This window comes from Podarcis melisellensis (genome assembly GCF_964234715.1).
Source record: "Podarcis melisellensis genome assembly, chromosome: 4".
NCBI lineage: Eukaryota > Metazoa > Chordata > Lepidosauria > Squamata > Lacertidae > Podarcis > Podarcis melisellensis.
In genome coordinates, this window is record NC_138531.1 from 54461516 (window position 1) to 54467521 (window position 6006).

The window sequence follows — 6006 nt, forward strand, 5'->3', positions numbered from 1 at the left end:
CAATAAATGAGATGATAGACCTGCAGCTATGAAGAGACAATGGGCTATTCTTAGATGCACTGTATACTAAGGGTCTATTAATATTTTTCTTAAGGCATGTCTATAGCCATTCCGGAATTACACTGCCCGAAACGGAAGGGAAGCAATATGTTTTCATAAATCATAGAGTTTACAATTGATGTTTTATGTGAAAGCTAGAACTGCTGAAAATACAAGCAAGCTAATAGCTAGTAAATTGCACAGTCTCACCAAACTCCGCCCCCCCCATGACAATATGTATACATCCTTCCTCAGTCTGTATAACATGCTTTATTTACAGCCCTGACACTCTATTTGTATCGTGTATTTTTTTAAAATGGTTGGGATCAAATTATTTTACATTTAAATGATTTTACAATCATGATTATACTGAAGTTATTATGCATTACCTTTTGAAATGTATTTATGGAATCATGCTTATATGTATACATTTATATTTTTAACTCCCATATTAATAGTAGCTGTAAAGTGCTGCTTTTTTCTGACTGCTGTGGTAGAGCATTTCTGAGCTGCCTTACAATATCAGTTACTGGGTTGAGGGAACGGAACAGGTTTTGCAATATATTTTTCTTAGATATATACAAGTTAAGCAGGGAATATCAGGTAGGCAATAAGACAGACATTACAAATCTTAAAATAACATTCCCCCCCATCAAAGGAACAGCCAGCCTTGCAGGTTCCTAAGGCTGCTTGTTACCAGGTGACAGACAGGGTGACACAAACTCTCATTTGGAACAACCACCAGGTATCAAAGGCTGCTGAGCAAATATTTTCAGGCTGTACAAAAGTTTAAGGTGAAAATATCTGTTCAGTTTACATATGATAATATCAATTGCCATTACAGTACTTGGCTACTTTCTATTATTATTTTTAATTTTCAGAAATACATTGGTGCATGATAAAGTATGGAATATGCAAGGTTCATAATAATGCATATGAAAGTCATCAATTTATAGATGACTTAAGATATCTTATTTCCTATCACACCCACTTCAGAAACAGATATATCAACATCCATCTACATATACTTTGCTCGTCTTCTGTTTGTACTGTTAATTATAACACGATCCTAAACATGTCTACTCAGAGACATGTGCAACGAGGTGTCCCCCAGGTAAACGTGTTCAGCACTGCAGCCACAAAGAGCTATTAAATTACTTTATGTTTTGCCCCAAAGACTGAGAAGTGACAATCCTATATTAAGACACATTAACAGTGGCATTTGGAGGCTAATCCTTCAGAACAGAGTACTCTTGTGCAATTATTTATGCCCAGCAGAATAGACATAGTAAACACTACTTCACATAACCTCTTTCAAAGAGTCCTTTCCCAGGAAATTAGCAGTAAATGCCAAATTACTGCTCAGCCAGTTGCATAAAGGTGCATGGTAAACTGAACTTGTTACAGATAGACCTTCCATCTCAGTTTGAACTTTGGCATATGAGATCACAACAAGTCAACAGCAAGATTTTTCTGAGAATGGGTTGAGCCAGAATGTGCTGAGTTACTAGCCCACCATGAATCCAAGTATTCAGAGAGCTACTTCAAAACATCAGCATCATGAAGAAATGTATACAAGAAATTGCTTATCTGTGTCACTGTATTTATCAATTTTTCAGGCACTTGTCTGGCAGAACACTGCTGTGTAAACAGGGGAAACAAATAAAATATAACTGTGTTCCATGTTCATAATATTTATATCCCCTAACTATATAGCTGAAATAACTAAATATGGTTTTTCACAAATCCCAAAAGACTACCTTAAGAGTTCTTAGCCTACCATCCTCTGCCAACTTTAATCTATTTTCAGAGATTATTAACTGCTGAGGGTGGCAAGTCACCCACCTGGGCACAGAGACAACACATATCTAGAGGACTTGAAACAGATTTAAATCTAAGTTCAAGGACTTTACACAATGAACAGTCATCCGGAAATACTGTTGTATTTATGACATGGGTGACAGTCAACATTGGGGAAGAGTGACTAGGTTATCAATGGTGTGGCTATGGATAGGGGAGGGATGAAAAACACAAGATATTGATGTCATGTTCATCTTGCATTTTTTACAATGTACTGTTCAAACTGATCCAGGGCCTGGGGATGCATCAAACTTTCTTCTCCGAAGACTTGTTTTTGTTTTTAAAGCAAATGGCTGCTGAAATGTGGACAACTGAATTTCAGATGGGAAAAACAGAAACGGAATTAACTAAAACTGACAAATCTGTTCATCCCTATTGCATACAGTTTTTGGACCTCTACAACAGCACTCCACATAATTCTTTTAATTCAACCAGACCATCACCCAGGTACTAAAACCATGCCTGGAAGACCATCAGAAAAATATATTCAGGGCCTTCTGGAAAGCCTGCAACTTAGAAACCTGATACAAGTCCAATGGAAAGAAATTCTGTAGCCATGGGGACACCATACAGAAAGACCTGTGCACTTTGGCCATTCACCTGACCAACCTGGGAAGGGGGCACAGTAGGAGAGCCCCTGAAGCAGATGTTAAAAGTGCAGGCAGGATGGCAGTCCAATAAATAGCTTGGGCCAAATTGTTTAGGGCTCTAAAGTTTTCTCACCCCTATTCTAATTCTTTTACCAGTCTATAATACCTCGAGTTATTACCTCGGGTTACAGATGCTTCAGGTTACAGACCCCACTAACCCAGAAATAGTACCTCGGGTTAATAACTTTGCTTCAGGATGAGAACACAAATCGTGTGGCGGCGTGGCGGCAGCTAAAGTGGTACCTCAGGTTAAGAACAGTTTCAGGTTAAGAACGGACCTCCAGAACGAATTAAGTTCTTAACCCGAGGTACCACTGTTTTCTGGAAATGTGTATTTTCATTATAGCTGGGGTCTCTTCCACATTTGATCTTTAATGTGATATGGGATCTATCTTGAGTTTCCCACAGGCCCCTCTGTTTATCCCTGGGTGTTGCCAACCAACATTTGGATTAGAAGACATTGGAAATGTTTTCCAGTTCCTGCAGTTCTTAATCAAATGTGCCATCCTGAAATAAATAAGGATTTTAAAAAACTGTAAACATACAAGCTATACAGTAGGGTACCTTCTCAGTATTATGGAGAGGACAGAATGCTGATAATCCCTCTTGTTCTTCCTTTAGGAACAGGGGCAGTGGTGCTATGTACTGTTTCCTGCCAATGTGTTCTAGTCATCAACTGTTTGGTACCAGAGCAAAATTCTTTCAATCATGGATCATATTATGAAACGTAAGCTCATCTCCAGGGATGACATACAACGTATCATGTTTTAGTCATCACACATTCCAACATTATCATCTCCTGAATTAGAAACGTTACAACTTATTGACACTGGGAGTTTGACAAGTTTGTAATTTTATTCGTTTATTTATTTAGCCTGAAGTATTCATTGCCTTGCATATGTAAATAAAGGCCAGAATCTTCTGCCTAATAAAACACCTGTCCTCTTCTATTTTTTAACTGCACTACTTTCACCTCATTACAGTCCCTTAGCCCGAGTAGCGTTCGGGTAGTGTATGACCTCACCAAAGATGAAACAGTGTCTGAGGCGATTAGTCAGCCTATAAAAATAAACTTTGACATGTTCTGACACTTGGATGACAGTGTTCAAAGGAGATGGAGGAAAACACCAGCCCCTTTCATACATTATGTGCACTGAGAACAAATGTGCCGAGGCAGGAGGGTGACATTGTGGCAGCAGGTTCTGTTGCCAACTGATGCCCATTAATTTCGACATTTGAAATGACTTCAGGCAAATTCAGTGCCACTCTCAAAGCACACGTGTTCTTTGAGTATATCCTAATGTGGGGAATTACTTCACACAGTCAAATATGTTTTTTCCTAAAATGGCAGAAACGAAAATGCATTGCTCACTGGTGGAGTTACTTATACGGCTAGTCTATTATAATGAAGTCAAAATCAGGATCTTTGTTTTGAAGATATTCAGCACCTGGTTTGTTGAGCATTAAGTACACATTTTGGGGTTTAACATTTTAACTCTAGCCTCAATATTCCCTTGTAAGGCATGAATGCAGTTTGAACAGAGGCTAACTGTTTGACATGGCCTTCAGAATATGCTGCTCTCAGTCATAACAACTACTCTGGAATATGGGGGGAGGGGCTATATTAACAGGTTATTTCTTGCCTTCTTATGGTACATTATGAGACAAACGGATTGGTGGATTTGTATCTTACGATCCTTTACTAATCTTGAACTGGGTGTGTCTGCTGACAAGACAAGCCCTATCCAACATTCTCGTCCCTAAATATATATTTTAGTCACAGGATAGAGCTCGTATTGCCTGTAGGCACAAAAAAATTCAAGATGTGGAGCTTTTCTTAGAATTTAAACGCAGAAATAAGGAAAGACATATGTGTACTGTTTATGCTTATAATGCAGTTATTTAAAGCCAAGGGCCATGGGGGCAGTGGGCAGAGAAAGGGATTCATGTCTGAGTTGAAATAAGGTTATCTCGGTTCTAGTTTGACACTCAAATTACTGCACCTTATTTGATCCGGAAGGATTGGTTCACATCTTTTGACCCCTTGGAAGTCTTGTGCAACAAACCCACTTCCCCCAAAGATCACACTTTTTGCAAAGACTCTCCTCCCTGAAAGAGAGGGGAGTGGTTGTGGACGAGAGCCCGAACACCGCTCCTAGCAGGGGGCGTTGCCCCCTGCCTCCAGCTCACCTGGCTGGCACTCACGCCTCCCCCGGTGGCCGTCCAACCAGGTGCCATGGGGGGGGGGCGTGTTCAGCAGCCTTTATGCTGCAGTGCCAGCCTTTTCCCCGGCCTCATTTCTCTTTGTCGTCCTGTGCGAGTCACCCACCCTCCACTCCCTTTGAGTTAGGGCTTAGGTCATTGGCCTTGCTATGGATCTTAGGCTGGTCGCCCCGGTTGCCCGGGGGGCCTGGTAGGAGTTTTTCCATTTGGCATTAGGCTTTTTGGTTTTTTCGCCTACCTCGTAGCAATCGTCACAACTTTTTGGTGGTATTGGTGGGTAGGTTAGGCATTGGAATAATGTGTTGTGGTGTGTCGAAGTGCTAGGTGTGGCCATCGCCTATGCCTTCAATGTCTAGGGGTATTCCATTAAAGGAATCTGGCGGTCGTGTATTCCGTCCGAAGCCTGCTTGGCGGGAGGCCATGGCACGACCCTCGGTGACATCAGGGGTGAGCCTATAGTTGGATTAGCATCAACAGGTGATGAACCCCTGGTGAATAAACCCACTTGTTTCGCGATCCAATGCCTAAGCCAATACCTTTTCATTGCTGTAATCAATAAAGTTGTGGTCTTTTCTAGCCCATTAACCTTATATCACGTGTCCCTGTGTCTTCATTTTACTTCGCGGGGGTCGGGTCCTTGAACCACAATAAGGAAAGTGGCAGAGAAGTACACTGGGGAATGTGGAAGAACACTTGCATGATACATCATCTGTCCTCCCCACAAACAAATGAGACCCTCCCTGAAAACAAAACAGGACGAATATTCAGAATGGAAACAACATTGCTCTAATGATGGCAACTTCATATGCTCAGGAGACACGGAATAGTTACAAAGAGGGTCCAAAAGATTTAAATGTAAGGTTTAAAGCATGCTTTAAAGGAACGGGGCGGGGGGCAGCAAGGAGACTTTATTGTTTTTGAATAGCTACACTTCTACTTTTAATCAGAATAGCTGGAAGGAACTAAGACGCAATGCCTTGCTGTGGCGTTCACTGTGGCCCAAATGACATGAGGATAACACTGCATGTTTAAACAAGCATGGGTGCTTTTGGAGAAGAAACAGTCATGGGGCCTCACAGCTTTTTGTGCTGCTTTGCCCCCAAGTTTCTGTTTGCAGTAAACACCACTTGCAGGTGCAAACAGTGGCCAGGAGGGAAGAATTTTCAGTAAACCAACCAACCAACCAACCAACCAACCAACCAACCAACCAACCAACCAACTGGTGTGAGGTCCC